A 16,781-nucleotide genomic window follows, 5' to 3' on the forward strand; every position below is an offset into this window, starting at 1 on the left:
ACCCCATCTAGGAGCACCAATCACTCCTGCCCTGATTGTTCCCGCCAATGTATGCACTAATCCTGACTCAGGGTTGTTGTTCAATTTTCCCGTGCCTCATGATGATTTGTTCTGATGTATGCAAAGCCCCCCACCCTCTCCAAAAAGTGTACTTAAGCTCCGCTTGAACTCTGCTCTGGGCTCTGGGCTGCTCTCCCTTCTGGAGTGAGCACAGAGTCCCAGCGCGCTGGAATGGATCCCCAATAAATATCCCCTTTTGCCAATTGCATGGAATCAGTCTCTTGGGTGGTCTCTCCCTCCTCGCCAGACCTTTACAATTAAGATAAGGAGGTTACCTTGGATTAGCCAGATAGGCTCAAGGTAATTACAGGGATCCTCACAGGAAGGTTAGGACAAAGAAGAGGTTCACCTGCTGAGATTTAAAGATGGAAGTCAGGGCTACAAGTCAGGAATGTAGGCAGACCCTGGAAACCAGAAGCCCTAAGGAAAAGGCTTCTCCCCTGGATCCCTAAAAGGAACACAGGCCTGTGAACCCCAGCCCAGTATCCAGAGACTGACTTCAGACTTCTGACCTCCAAAACTATAACGACAGTCAATCTGTGTTGTTTTAATCCACTAAATTTGCACTGATTTGTCAAACCAGCAACAGGAAACTCATATACATAACAAAATACAACAGAAGAATTAAAAGACCTCCATTCAAGAAAGACGCCATAAACTTCAAATAGCTAGAAATAAATGGAACTAGCGATGTCAAAAACAAACATGAAGGTTTTACTTTTTTTTTTTTAATGTTTCTAAAGGACATAAAAGAAAATAATACAGAGAGAAAAGCCATGTCCTTGAATGGAAAGACTCAAAAACTAAAAACTATCAATTCTCTATCAATTCATCAAATGTAAAAATATTTCCCCAGGCAATTGACAGTGGGCCTTCTGGGGATTGATTCATTCGATGAATATTTTGGAAGTTCTTACTGTGTGCCAGACGTGCTCTAGGGGCTGAATATCTAAGTGATGAGAAAAGAAAGTCCCTGCCTTGATGGGATTCATTCTAGCAAAGGAGGCAAAAACTAAGTCGAAAGTTTTATACGTGTATTAATATCATATGTGGAATTTTGTGCACCGGTGAAGGCTGTGAAGAACTGCAGGGAGCAGGCGACACAGGATGGCTGGGGAAGGCAGTGAGTCACCATGGCCTCTCTCCCTCCAGGAGGAGGAGGAGGAGGAAGAGGAGAGGTCAGGGAGAGAGACCTGCAGGGCAAAGTCCCTAAAGCAGAAACCAGTGTGACACACTCAACAAACAGCAAAACAAGACTGCTAAGTTTCTTTGCAAAGATTAATGAAAAAATCAAGAGGAAAAAAACTAGAAAGAAAACTATTGAGAGGGAAGGTGACCAGACACCTGTACCTACTATTAAACCAGAGCAGTGTCGCTCAACTCTCTTTTGTTTTGACCTTCTGAGAATGCTTTGTTTTGTTTTTTCCTGATTGCTCTTCTCATCCCCTGTAAAACTGTAATACCGCAGATATGCTGCATGTCCCCTAGGCACTGCACATTAACCTAGACTTCACGCACACAAAACAAATTTCCTTTACCCCTCAAGAACCAATTTTGCCTCTTTGTGGGTGATTCTGCGCCACACCCCCAGTGATACCACCCCCCCCTCCGGTGGGGAATGCTAGAGTGATTAAACATTGTGTTGTACAAGCAAAGGAAATAATAGATCAATGGAGTAGAATCCAGAAATAGATCCAACTCTTTGTGGAAATATATAAGAATGACACTTCAGTGGGAAATAAGTTGGAACATAGCTAAAATGATTCCAGTTGGATTAAACTTTTTTTTTTTTGCAGATTTTACAATAAAGTTTTATTAGCTGTTCTCCTCTTTCTCATATATGGAATGGATGGTGTGGCTACTTCTTTACAAACCGGTACTCATTTAAGAAATTTTAATGAGGAGGTTGTCAAAAACCGCATATTTTAATAAACAACTCCAAAGAGCAATGGGAAACCAAATGATATTAATAAGAAAAAGGACCAGAGAAATTGATTTCTGAAGTAATTTCTACCTTTCACTAAAATGTCTTAAAATTGCTCACCATGACGATCTGGGCAGCTCTAGTGCAGAGCAGCTACATAGGATGAAAGGTGTCTGGGGGGAAAAGTCACACATAAATAGGGTTTTTACCTGTTTTCTTATTCATAAAAGGAGGAGAACTGGAAGGAAAGGCAGAGGACCAAAATCAAACCCAGTGACAAGAAAAATGACAAAACAAAAACAAACACCCCCTTCCCCTGGGAACCTTTTGCAAACTTCTGTGTAAGAGGAGAACATGCTCATACTTTTACTTGCATTCTCATTTTCCCAGAGGCTTCTCCTCACAACCACTGTACTCCTGCTTTCAGTTCCCATGATTAAGGAAGATAAGTTTGATCAATTTATATTTAATTTAAAAACCAATCAAAAAGTTAGGAGTAGGTGGCAAAAGAAAAATATATTTTAAATATATAAGTTTGTGTGTGTGTGCAACTATGTAAAGAAATAATTCCCATAGTTACAGTTTAGTTAAAGAAAGTTATATATATATATATATATATATATATATATATATATATATACATACATATTATACTTTATTACAACAAAATAGGCAGTTATTGTGGGCGAAATCTTCATTAAAATCTGACCCATAAGAATACATTCAAAGTTTTTAGACTATGAATTGAACTTCTTTTCACATTGCTCATAATGATTACTACATCTCCACTGTAATGTCTTGTCTGCATTTACATCTACGATGTTTTCTCAACCTTCTGTACTGTAAAAGGTGAGTTCCCCTTGCACCTAAACACGGCCTTAATTCAGAAAATGTGACGATCGTTATGTATGAACAATTTTTGTAAGAAACTAAATAGTGTTGCACAAGTAGATTAAAAACATTTGAACATGGTTATTCCTAGTAAATGTACTGGGGGGAAAAAAGAAAACCTCAAACAGTAAAAGACTTTAAAGACTTATATAAAATGAATATCCCTTGTAAAATTATGAAAGTAAACTCAGACATTTATTTTGAAATTTTTTAAAAAAACATTTTTCTTATTTATCTATAATGAAATAGTTACTTTGATAACAGAAGTCAATTGAGAAAAGGACTTGAGAGCTAAGAACATTGGCCTTGATCCAACTTTTAAGTATAAGAATATACTACAAAAGGGCAGGAAGAATAGTTCAATAATCTTGGGAAGGAAAAAATAATAAGAAAAACACTATGTTTTAAAATTTCACAAAATAAAGTCTTAAAGAGGCTGGGGATGTGGCTTAAGCGGTTAGCGCACTCACCTGGCATGTGTGTGGCCTCGGTTCGATCCTCAGCACCACATACAAACAAAGATGTTGTGTCCGCCGAAAAACTAAAAAATACATATTAAAATTCTCTCTCTCTCTCTCTCTCTCTCTCTCTCTCTCTCTCTCTCTCTTTTAAAAAAAAGGCTACATATCTCAGAATTCTTATTGAATTTCCACTGTTTTAAAAAAAAGTCTTAAATTTTCTCTACAGCAAAAAGAAATGTGTGTATGTACATATATGTGTATGTATATATATATATATATATATATACATACACATATATAATATATATAACCAATTTTGAAAGACAAATCACAAACCATGGGACGAGGTGGGGGAGTTAACATATTGAAAAGTCAATTGTCCTGATAGCTAGAGTATCTATGATGAAGAAAAAATACCAGTGACAAAATCTAAAAAAAATTGGGCATGAAGTAGAATAAGTGATTCATAGGAGAACCATAACAGATAGGCCTTTAAATAGTCAAAGAGTTATATATTAAAACAGAATGAAATGTGTTTTTATTAGACTCTCAAACACTAAAAATGGCCATATCCGGTGTTTGTAAAGGTTGGTAAAGGAAACTGGCCTTTATACACCATTGGGGTGTGTGTAGGCTGATGTAATCTTTGCAGAAAGGAATTTATGAGAATCCTTCTCTTGGCAGTTTCACTCCCAAGGCTTAATTTTATAGAAATACACTCCCCAAGGATGCAAAGGTACAGCATATTTCATTAAATCTTATAAGATAACACCAATATCTTATGAATTATTAAGAAAGAAAAAATTCTGCCACAGAGACTATGTCACACAATTATTTTTTATCTCATAGAATTATTTTATATTAGTTGAAAGAGTTTTTTAGACCCATGTGGACACTAAATTTTTATCACGTATCCTAAAACGAAAATCTGAAAATGTCTTCATATTCTGTATCTAACACTTCTCAAACACTTTTTTTTTCCCCCTTAGTACCAGGAATTGAACCCAGGGGCATTTAACAACTGAATCACCTCCCCAGACTTTTTTTTATATTTTATTTAGAGATAAGGTCTCACTGAGTTGCTTAGGGCCTCAATAAGTTGCTCAGCCCCCCAAGCCTGCCTCAGCCCCCCAAGCCTCTGGGATTACAGGCGTGCACCACTGTGCCCCGATCAATCACTTTTTAATTGAGTTACTAGTGTCTATATTTTTCCATGCAGCATCCTGTATGCCTTTCACAGTCTTGATGAGGCAATGTTTCTTTAAAAGGTACCCTACTAGGCTTCTGAAGTAGCTCAATGATAGAGCATCTGCCTAGCAAGACAGAGGCCCCAGGTTCGGATTCCCAGATCTTCTTCCAAAAGCCACCGTAGCCATTCTGGTGCTGACACTTGATCTTACACCTTGTTATTGTTTTCTACATACATGATAACTTTCTGTCTCAATGTCAAATCATAGTATAATCTTTTCTGAAAAAAAAAAAAAATCTGTACCAGGCACAGTGGTGCACACCTGTAAACCCAGCAGCTTGGGAGGCTGAGGCAGGAAGATTTCAAGTTCAAAGACAGCCTTAGTAGCTTCATGAGGCCCTTAGCAACTTAACAAGACCCTGCCTCTAAATGAAATATAAAGAGGGCCGGGGATGTGGCTCAGTGGTTAAGCGCCCCTGGGTTTAATCCCTCCTACCAAACAACAAAAAAGTTGTAATGGGCAATTGAACCCAAGTCATAAACAGAACCACAAAACTCCATAACTAAATAGATACGATGACGCATTAGGTAGCTATGACCAGTACGGTGCATACATGGGCAATGACAATTATATTCATGAAAGACACCTGACTCTACAACAATTGTAAGATTTTCTATCAAAATGTGAAAAGATGAGCACCTGAAGATCAACAAAATATATTCATCTATATTAACAGCTTCATTGTCTATAATAACAAAAACTTTAAGGGGGGGAAAAAGCAAATATCCTTCCACAGTGAAGTTAATAAATTAGTGTACCTTCATACAATGGAATACTTTGCTTCCCTCAAAAAGAACGACACGACATTACATGAATTGGTATGAAAGTATGTCCTTAGAATATTGTAAAGCCAAAAATTAAGAAATTTTTTAAAAAAGCAAGATGAAGACTGGTTCACATATAATGACTGTATTTAACACGTTACATGACAGTAGTGGTGGGTCTGTGGTGCTTCCTCAGAGATCTCCCGCTGCTTCTTGATTGGGAAATGACATTGTCACTCCAGGTCACCTTCCTGCATTATAGGGGCTTTATGGTTTGAACCACAGGCATCGTGGACCCAGGATTCTAAATCTTTTCCTCCTGCTTTCAGATCTCTTGCTATAAAAACCCTTTAAATGCCCTTGTCTCTCATCCTTCACTGGCTCACTTGCAGTGGCCACTCTTTCTCTACCTCCCCCACCTACTGGGCTAACCCTAAAATTGAAAAACCGAACCTGCAAGAAAGTCTCAGAGAAAACTGGGCTCCTAGTTAATCAAATTATTTGGAACTTTGTTTCTGCTTCATTATGTGGGAGAGTAACTCTGAACAAATTCAGTCATTACTTCCTCTCTGCTCCTAAAGTACCCTGTAAATACTACTTTATGCATTTTATTATTGTTATTATCATTAATATTTTGGTACTGAACTGAACCCAGGGGTACTTTACCACTGAGCTACATCCCTGGTCCTTAAAAAAGAAAAAAAAAAATTTTTTTTTTTTTTTTTTTTGAGACAGAGTCTCATTAAGTTACTCAGGGCCTTGCCAATTTGCTGAGGCTGGCCTCAAATTGTGATCTTCCTGCCTCAACCTCCCAAGTCACTTGGGACTCTGGGTATACACCACCACACCTGGCCTATGCATTGTATTACTGACCCTTGTCTATCATCCCCATTGAACTAATCTTTGTGTTAATCTTTGCTAGTGTCTAGGACAGTGGCAGTCACAGCATTTCTCACTGTTTATATGCAAACAATGAGCAGTAAGAGGAAAGCTCAAGGCTGGGGTTGTAGCTCAGTAGTAGATCACTTGCTCCTCATGTGTGAGGCACTGGATCCGATCCTCAGCACCACATAAAAATAAACAAATACAATAAAGACATGCTGTTCATCTACAATTACAAAAAAAAAATTTAAAAAGAGGAAAGCTAAGCAACTAATATTGTATTAACCCAATGAAATAAAGGTACTTGAATAAGACAATTTCAGGGGTTGGGGATGTGGCTCAAGTGGTAGCGCGCTCGCCTGGCACGAGTGCGGCCCGGGTTCGATCCTCAGCACCACATACAAACAAAGATGTTGTGTCTGCCGAGAACTGAAAAATAAATAATAAAATATTAAATCTCTCTCTCCCCTCTCTCTTAAAAAAAAAAAAAAGGACAATTTCAGCCCTTAGGAGAGGAGTCCTACCCTCTACTCTGACTACAGAGAAAGGGGAAAAAGTCAATGGTCATCAGGTAGCATTTGAGAAAGTCATTGCTTTTGTAGAAAAAGGGGCTAAGAAGAAAGGACTGTGTGTCCTTGGAGACCAAGTGGCAATGGGGAAAAGAAGCAAAGGTCACTGCAAGACCCTATAAGGTAAAAAGAGAACCCAAAGCTACATGAATACACAATGCACCCCCAACCTTACCCCCAAATCAAACAACAAACCCTTTAAAGAAGCTGTACTTTCCTCGATGACAGAAGAGGGCAGTCTTAACCCAGAAATCCTGTTAGCCACCTAAACCACCAATTCTGCCCAGAGGCAATACACAGACCCAAAGTCAGACTCAAAACCTTTCAGCTTGTGAAAAGCTCTACACTTTTTAAAACCCACAGAACCAGGGGGAAAACCTCTAACAAAATAAACATCTGCCAATAAGCATCTGAGGTCTGAAAGAGACACCTTTAGTCAGAAAATTAAAAACTAAGAATAGAAATGGACACAAAGCAGGAGGAAATGGAACCGAAATGACTGAATTCAGGAAAGAAATGGAAGAAAAAGAGAATCCAGGTCAGAAATAAAAACTAAATTTTTTGATGCCTTTAAAAAAAAAGATTACAAGGAAACTGAATGAAGGACATTGAAGAAATACAGAGAAACAACCAAAAAATAAAAAATAAACATGAGATTAAAACAACTAATAAAAAAAACCAAAACTATAAAGTGATTGAAATGAACTATACACAAAGATCCAACATATGTATAATTAAAGTCTCTGAAGAATAAGAAACATTGAAGCAGAATTAATATTTAAAATATAATTCAAGATAACTTTACAAAAATAAGACTGAAAAGTAAATTATAAAAGGGGACACCAGGTACCTAAGAAAGCAGATCCAGAATAATCATTCCTAGAACCTTTCTAAAACTAGGTTAAAAATCCTCAGAAGCTCCACTCAAAGAAATAAATAAACAAAAATCCAAAGACAAAAAAAAAAAAAATTAACCTTCGTCTGATTTCTCAAAAGCTACATAAAAAGCAAAAAGGAAAATCTGAAAATTTTTTTAAAAAAACTCAAACCAAGTACATGGGAACTAGGATTTTTACATCCAGCTACACTATCTTTGAAACCTCAAGCCTGGGTTCACTTGATGCTTTGACTATATCCCTTGTGGCTTTGAAACTTCACTTTTTTTTTTTTCCCCCAACCTTCCTCTTCCTGATCTTCTCCTCCCTGGTCTTCTTTTCTCTAACCTTTTCCTGATTTTCCCTGATCTTCTCTTCCCTGATCTCTCCTTCCTAATCTCATTTTCTCTGAATCACCTGTTTAAACACTCCCCCTGCCACCCCATCCTTGCTGATGGGCAGAATCACAGCCTTTGGGACAGGAGTCTCCTGTGTTTCTTCTTTGCTAGCAAAACAATAAATCTTCTTTTTCTTTTCTCTCAAAACCATGTCCTCATCATTGGATTGGCTCTGGAGACAAGAACTGAGCTTTCAGCAACATTAAGGCAACAGAGAACTGGTCTAAACATGAGAGAACTCAGGCAATACTCTTGAGAAGTTTCTAGACGATCTTCATCCAAGAAATAACTGAGGAATTTCAGTAAAAGGATTGATGGTAAACATTTGATACAATGAACTATGACTGTTAGACTAAAATAAAGATAGGGCAGGGTGGAGGAATAATATATAAACGGTATATATTCTGATATTGATGCAACTGGAAAACAGAGAAGGGACTGCAGAAAATGGAAATAGAATAAACTAATTGAATGTCATAAGAGCAACAAATAGAGTTAAATATGCCATTAAAACCAGCAAATCATGAGCTGGGATTGTAGCTCAGTGGTAGAGCACTTGCCTCGCATGCATAAGGCACTGGGTTTGATCCTCAGCACCCATTAAATAAATAAATAAATAAATAAAGATAGATATTGGGTCCATCTACAACTAAAAAGAAATATCAAAAAAAAAAAACAAAAACTGGCAAATCAGCTGGGCGTCACATGCCTATAATCCCATCAACCCAGGGAGGCTAGGGCAAGAGAAGCACAGCTTGAGGCCAGCCTGGACAATTTAGTGAGACCCTAAATCCAAAAAAAAAAAAAAAAAAATTTAAGGGCCTGAGGGTGTGGCTCAGTGATAGAGCTCCCTCAGGCTCAATCTCTAGTACCACTCCCCAACCTTCCCCAGCCACACACACACACACACAAAAAAAAAAAAAAAAAACTGGCAAGCCAGATGTTTAAAAAGTTAAAGGGGGTGTGGGTACAGGAAAGATGCTGGAATGAGGTGGACATCATTACTCTAGGAATATGTATGACTGCACATCAGGTGTGATGTTACACCACATACAACCAGAGAAATGAAACGTTGTGTACAATGAATCAAAATGCATTCTGTCATATATATCTAATTAGAATAAATTAATCAATTTTTTAAAAGTTAAATGAAATAACAAGAGATAGGTGTTTTGTTCATTTTTTTGTCTTTTTTTTTTTGTAGGGTGGGAAGTAAATAAATAGTATAATACTTTTTATCCAATAATCTCTCTTGGCCTATTTCAGTGTCCCAAAGTTTATTTAAAAGAACAGACAGGGCATTTTAAAATGGCACAAAGACAAAACAACAAAGAAGCAACAGAAAAAGAAATACAAGAACTGTAACATACACGGTAATTATAATATAAAGTAATAGGACAGAGTTGAGACCAAACATATCAGTCTATCAGTAGTAACTATAAATGGGTTTAATTTACTAATTTAAAGGTTTAAAAGATTTTCAATTTGTCTTACAATGGAAGATCCAACATTAAGCTGTAGATAAGAGGGATACCTAGAATGAAGAGATTCAGAAAGGCTAAGGATGAAAGCAATGGCAACAATTTATCAAGACAAACAGAAACCATAAGAAAGTTGCAATCCTGCAACTGAGTTGCAATCCTGATACAAGACAAAGCACAATTTAACCTGAAATCATTAAATAAAACAAAGGACCCATTTTAATGCTAAAAGCCACAATTCACAATGAAGATACACTGCAACCACCTTTATAAAGCAAACAAAAACAGAAGTTTAAGAAAGAATATAATAATTGTAGCCAGATAAAATGGCATACACCTGTAATCCCAGTGGCTCAAGAGGCTGAGACAGTAGGACGGTGAGTTCAAAGCCAGCTTCAGCAACTTAGTGAGGCCCTAAGCAATTCAGAGAGACCCTGTCTCTATATAAAATATAAAAAAGGTGCCCCCCCAGGGAGGCAGGGTATGTGGCTCATGGTTAAACTCCCCTGGCTTCAATCCTTGGTACTAAAAAGAAAAAAAAAGAATATAATAATCATGAAAGTAGAAATTAATGACATAAAACAAGAATCAAGATTTTTTTTCCTATAGTAGACCAGATAATTAAATATATTTGGCTTTCAAGGCCAGACCAGTCTGTCACAACTACTCAACTGTGCCTTTGTTCCAATAAAATTGCTTTTATGGAAACAGGCAAAAGACCTGATTTGGCCTGCAGGCCGTAGTTTGCTAATTCCTGATGTTGAAAGAGCAGAGAGAAAAAAAAGTGGAGATCCAATTAATGAACCTAACTCTTGGACAGTCAGGCCTTTGTATCCATGGACTCCAAATCCATGGATTCAACCAACCTGGGATCAAAACTATTTGGGGGGAAGAATTAGGTCAGTATACTGAACATATTCAGACTTTTGTTCTTGTCTTTGTTCCCTAAATAATACAGTATAAAACTATTTTCACAGAACTTGCATTGTGTTAGGTGTTATACTGTTAAGCTAGAGAAGACTTAAAATATACAGGAGGCTGTGTGTAGGTTATATGCAAATCTACACATTTTCCATAAAAGACTTCAGCATCTTCAGATTTTGGTATCAGTGGGGTGCTGGAACAAATCCCTATGGATACTAAGGGACAACTGTATTAACAAAATAGACAAACCACTAGCTAATTTAATCCAGAAAAAAAGAAAGAAAATAAAAATACAAGGAAGGATAATCTTCGAGAAAGAAGAAAATCCAAACAGTTAAACAGAACTACTTTCTAGGCCACTATGCAAATAAGTTTTAAAATTTAGATGAAACAGGTAATTCTTAGGAAAATCCAATTTACCAAAATGGACCCCATTCAAAAAGTTTAAACAGGGCTGGGGCTATAGCTCAGTGGCAGAGCACTTGCCTTGAATGTGTGAGGTACTGGGTTTGATCCTTAGCACCACATAAAAATGAACAAATAAAATAAAGGCATTCTGTCCATTACAACTACAAAAATATTTTTTTAAAAATAAAAAAGACCAGTTTCCATAAAAAGGTGCTCCATGCCCAGATTACTGCACAAAATTTGATGAATTCTACCAAACCATTCATTAATTTGGATAGACCAAATGAAACATGAATTGTCCCAGGGCATAACCAATAAAGAAAGCCTTTCAAATTATTATTAAGAAGCAAGGAAAATATTGATCTTTAAATCTGATAAAGATAGCACCAAAAAAAGAGAAAATTTTAGACCAACATTATTTATGAATATTAGTGCAAAAATACAAGTATATATTTTATTTATTTATTTGTTTGTTTGTTTGTTTGTTTGTTTGTTTGTTTGTTTATTACTAAAGAGGACCTGGGGTTGTGGCTCAGCGGTAGAGCACTTGCCTAGCATGTGTGAGGCACTGCGTTTGATTCTCAGCACCGCATATAAATAAATAAAATAAAGGTCCATTGACAAATAAAAAAATACTTTTTAAAAAATATTACTGAAGAGAATTTTCAACACCACATAAGGAACAATGCACCACAGCCAAATGGGATATATTTAAGGGAGAGAGAACAAGAACAAGAGGGATAGAGTTCATGCAAGTGAAAAGGGAAATTTTTTGAAATTACAATAAAATTTAAAAGTTAAATAAAGTGAAATTTTAAAAGACTATCTTATAGTTACCGTTCCTCTGCATTGCATTAATAGCTATTGAATTTGTCTGTTTTCTGTTGCTATAGCTGACTACCATAAGCTGGATAATTCCTAAGGTAAAGAGGGTTTACTCGACTCGGGGTTCTGAAGCGTGGCACTGCATCTGCTGAGCATCTGGTGAGGGCCTTCCTGCTGGTCATGATGTGGAGAACAATGGCATCACAAAGTGAGACACAGCAAGCATGCTAACTGGGGTCTCTCTTCCTCCTCTTATAAAGCCACTAATCTAATCATGGGCTCCCCACCCTGATGATCTCTTGTATTCCTAATTATTCCCAAAGGTCCCACCACCAAACACCATTAAGATGAGACTTAAGTTGGGAATTAAGTTTCAGCGTGAGTTTGTGAGGGAAAAAAACCCTGAGACGCATGTTCAGTCTTGGAGCCTCGTGTTTATACAGATGATTAGAATATGGAGATCCTGAGAAGAATGAGATGAACTTGTTGCCTTCACAGCAGTTAGGATCATTTAGTGGAGGGCTCCAATTCTAAATGACTTATTCATCTTTATGAGTAAAGATAATATATTTAAAATGCCAATTTCCGTCTTGACCAATTGCAGGTACAATTTTTCTCAAGCTAATGGGTCCTAAGAGAAACAAGTAGACTGCAGATGTGACTCTTTCATCACAGATTACTAGTATACCGTCTTTTATTTTATGGAAAAATATCAAAAACAATGTAAATTATTGATAGCCTTTATTATCTATTGTTTGAACCTGGATAATGAGTACATAAATCAGTCACCGGGAAAGATTTTTCAGGTCAACAGCGATCTTAAATTGCACATTTTTTAGAAACTCAGCATCATAAATCCACTTTAAGAGTTTTGATTGTGGGGCCAGGGACATTGTGTTAAAGGTTTGCCTGGTATACATGAGGCTCTGGGTTCAAATCCCAGATCTGGGGGGGAAAAAAGTGTTAAGGCTGTGCCAGGAGTGGTGGCAGACACCTATGATCTCAGCAATTTGGGAGACTGAGGCAGGAGGGTAGCAAGTTCAAGGACAGCCTCCGAAACTTAGCAAGACCCTAGGACTTAATGAGACCCTGACTCAAAATAAAAATAAAAAGGGCTGGGGATGTAGATCATAGAAAAGCACTCCTGGATTAAATCCCTGGTATTCCCCCCTCAAAAAAAAAAATTATGATTGTGCTTACTTTGGCAGCACATATGCTACAGTTGGAATAATAGAGAATATTAGCACAGTTGCTGTATAAGAATGACATGAAAATTCATGAAATAATCCATATTTTATTATAGTTAGAAGAAATAAGTTCTGGTGTTCTCCAGCACAGCAGGGTGAATATAATTAAAATGCATTAAATACCTCAAAATAGCTAGAAAAGACAATTCTAAATGTACTCACCCTAAAGACATAATAAAATCTTAAGGTGATAGATATATTAATTACCCCAGGTGGATCAATCATTCCTCAATTATTACATGAATCAAAACATCAAATTGTAGTTCATAAATTTGTACAAATATGTGTCAATCAAAAAAAAAATGAAAAGAGTGTGGGATTTCTAGGGCTTTATTCCCTTGGAAAAATATTCTGTCCTCTCTTTTCATATTTTTTTAAATTTATGAAAATTATTTTAGAAATATCTAATTGCATGCAAACCATTGCTAAAAGGAGCTAAAAAACAAACATGGTTTTATATATAAATGATAAGGTTCTAAAATCCCTAATTAGAAATAGTCTAAATAGAGAGTTGGCTTTGCAATCTAAATATTATCGGAAAGAATGGCTATAAATCCACTATTCTGAGAGCAAAGTTACTATTTTTATTTCTGCTCTATAAATAGCAGTTATCATTTTGGTTATCCTCGACGTACATTTTGGGAGCAGTTTATCTTAGAAAGAACAAGAAGATAGAACACTGTCAGAGACTGGGAGTTTGTTATTTTTTAAAAACTCTTCTTTAGACAAATTTGGTATCTGGTTAGAACCACTATGAAATTTTTCAAGCTAAAATTGTGTGACTACATTATTATATGGAGACGAATTTGGGGGGCTCACTCATCCATTCACTGGAAGATAGTGCCCTGGGCTCAACCTTCCAACACAAGCGGGTAGCCTTCTACTCAAGCTCAAGTTCTTGCTATTCTTGTGCCACACAGAATAATGCTCCCTGGGGATTGTGAGAGGGAACAGAATGACTCAACTTCAAATTTCAATTGAGAGAAGCGATATTTAGGGAACACTGCTTGAAAGAAATGGCTTCCAATCATACCCTCCAGTTGTCTAAAAGCCCTGGACCTGGTCCTGGGTCAAGCCAGATCTGTAGGGGGGCAGGCATTCCCAGCACATCTTTCCTTGAACACCCACGCTGGACTGTGCTTTCCCATAATATATGAGCCATGTGGGCAGGCAACATAGAAATCAGACATATAAACCCCTCACAAAATGCTGTTCATGCATCGTCCTATTTATGAGACCCCCTGAAATCAGAAACGCCGATCTGATCTTCGTGTTAGGAAAAATATATATACTCGTGAAAAACACTGCCATGTTATAACATTATGGACAAGGTAGCAGCTCTCTTTCTGACCAGACTGGTAGAAAGCTTACATCCAAATACGTGAACCACCAATGAACAAGCAAATGGGTTATAAGGATATAAATTATTCTTAACCTTGTTCTTACTTCTTTTATGTTCCTGCCATTTTTTACCCTTTTTTCTTTAGCTTAGACTTACAACCTATTATCTTTTATGTTATATACTCATACGAGTCACTTAAAGTTTTTCTTATAAGTAAATGGGATTTAATTATTCTTTTATTTTAAAAAATTACACATTTAATATAAATGTAATAAATCACAAAGAAAAAGATTAGTAGATTTGATTACATAGAAATCTAAATGATTGGGGCTGGGGTTGTGGTTCAGTGGTGGAGTGCTTTCCTAGCATACATGAGACACTGGGTTCGATTCTCAGCACCACATAAATGTAAAATAAGGCTATTGTGTCCATCTAAAACTTAAGAATAAATATTTTTAAAAAGAAAGAAATCTAAATGATTTATATCAAAAGCATTGTTTATCAAAATTAAAAGAAACTGTAAAACAGGAGAAATGTTTGACATATAAATAATAAAAGATTGATGTTTTAGTACATGAATAAATAGTATGTAACAATAAGAATACAACATTTGATAAATGAAATAAATACGGTAAACAGATCAATCAAGAAGTCTGGATGTTGAAAGAAATGAATTGAAGGAACCTAAAAATAATTTGAATTGCTTTCCTAACGTAGACTCCTGGGACTAAAATGGACCCTTCCTGTCCAACCTCCACATCACAGAGGTCAATTACCTTGCTCCAGTGTGCTCAAGGTCGCTTACTTAACCAGTCTTCTCATTTCCATAAAGGAAAGGAAAATTCCCTATTCATTAATCCTCAAGGAAGGAACAGTAAATATGTAAGCTGACTGATAGGAAGCTATCAGTGGGTAGAGTCCATATATCACAAATCACTGCCCAAACAAGACACAGACTCTTGCTCTCTAGAACTTGCCTTTGCCCAAGTACAAGGGGCACTGCATGTATCTCCAGTCTCCAGGAAGTAACAGTCTGCCCACTGTCCCTCTCTCTGTTGTTCAGCCTAAGGCTGGGTGGGAAACCTAGCCAAGGCTCCCTTGTAGATTCAACTGCCCATGTACTTAAACCTCCTCCTTCTCCAATGTAGCTTTTACCTGAAATCTGTATTGAGGTAGTTCTTGAGAACTCCCCCAGATCAATGAAGCAGATGCTTTACTTCTCATCTGTCTGTCTGTTCATCCTGTGTAACCTCAGTGAAAGGAGGGTTAAGACTCAGTTTCTCCCTGTAAAAATGTGGATATACTGACCAGGATGTGGAATGTAAAGACAAGAGATGCTGCAGGAGAGTGGAACACCCTGGGAAGAATTGGGGACTCTCAGTCTCTGCAACTGGAATGCAGGAACTGATGAGCTACATATCTGACTATCAGGAAAACTTCACCAATCAGGCAACACAGTTATAACATGCAGGCTTCTTATACATGAGCAGGTAGGATTATTTTAACTACCACTTTTCCCCCTGCCTTTTTTTTTCATCATGTTCCTGCCCATGAAGGCCTTTAAATTGCCCAGAAGTAGCTAAGATCTATGTGGTTAGTTCAATTTTGCTCAAAATGTGGGCTAGCAGTCTCAGCAAGGTCTGGAAGCTTGCTAGAAACAAAAATTGAGGGTGCCCACCCCAGGCCTGCTGATTCAGAACCTCTGTAATGGATCCTGGGAACCAGTATCTTAACAAGCTACTCAGACAACTCTGCTTACTAACGCATGAGACCCCCATGGAGAACATTCGTGTCTCATGCCTTTCAGAGTCTTCTGAGTGCAAAGACCAAACTGTCCACCCGAGAGAGCCATCCAGAGCTGTGGCAAATATGAGAGAAAGATTCAGGATCAGAGCTGGCCCTGCACTATCCTGCTGTTTTCCTTCAAAGGGACAGGCTCTTGTGGCTACCTGGAAATTGGGTGTTTGTTATATCCCAAGATTCAAGAACAGGAGAAATGGTAGAAATTCTTTGTCCCTTCCCCACTAGGGGGAGCTGTGCAGTTAACACAGCCGGCCTCCATGCAGCTTCCTCAAAAGGCCACAAAGGAAGTTTCCAAGGTGCCTGACCTTCAGGCTATCTATCTAAATTGAGTAAATGTGCTCATTTATGGCCCAATAAGGGAGCCTCTTGGTTCTGCTGCTGCCAGGCACAGTAAGCTCACATTTTTTATCTCCTGGAGGTTGGTTCTAGTTATACATCCCTGAGGTGAGGACCATCTTAAAGTTGGGGTGAGTCATAAAAGGCTTTACAGAATTCTCAATCTAGGACTACCAGGGATCCCTGGATAAAGCAGTCTGTTCCCTCTATAAGCCAGAACCCTGTGGGGAAAGGGCTAAGTGGTAGGGTTAAGGTATCCTGAACCCCAGCCAAAGCTGGTAGTTTGTTAGAATTAGAACACAAGTCTCCTGATCCCCATCCTCCAAGCTCCCCAACACTGT

At 37.6% G+C, this 16,781-nt stretch overlaps 1 protein-coding gene and 2 non-coding genes across 10 annotated transcripts in view; 1 reads left to right on the forward strand and 2 right to left on the reverse strand.

Moving 5' to 3' along the window:
* Positions 1-16,781, reverse strand: part of Susd1 (sushi domain containing 1) — a 117,064-nt gene that overhangs the window by 38,018 nt on the left and 62,265 nt on the right. The window lies entirely within an intron of this gene.
* Positions 9,271-9,383, reverse strand: LOC120890161 (small nucleolar RNA SNORA36 family). The gene has a single exon (XR_005734409.1). It is a non-coding gene; the product is annotated as a small nucleolar RNA SNORA36 family (small nucleolar RNA).
* On the forward strand, positions 12,905-13,009 carry LOC120890108 (U6 spliceosomal RNA). Its single transcript, XR_005734361.1, has one exon. It is a non-coding gene; the product is annotated as a U6 spliceosomal RNA (small nuclear RNA).

The sequence above is a fragment of the Ictidomys tridecemlineatus genome, chromosome 4 (genome assembly GCF_052094955.1).
Source record: "Ictidomys tridecemlineatus isolate mIctTri1 chromosome 4, mIctTri1.hap1, whole genome shotgun sequence".
Taxonomy (NCBI): Eukaryota; Metazoa; Chordata; class Mammalia; order Rodentia; family Sciuridae; genus Ictidomys; species Ictidomys tridecemlineatus.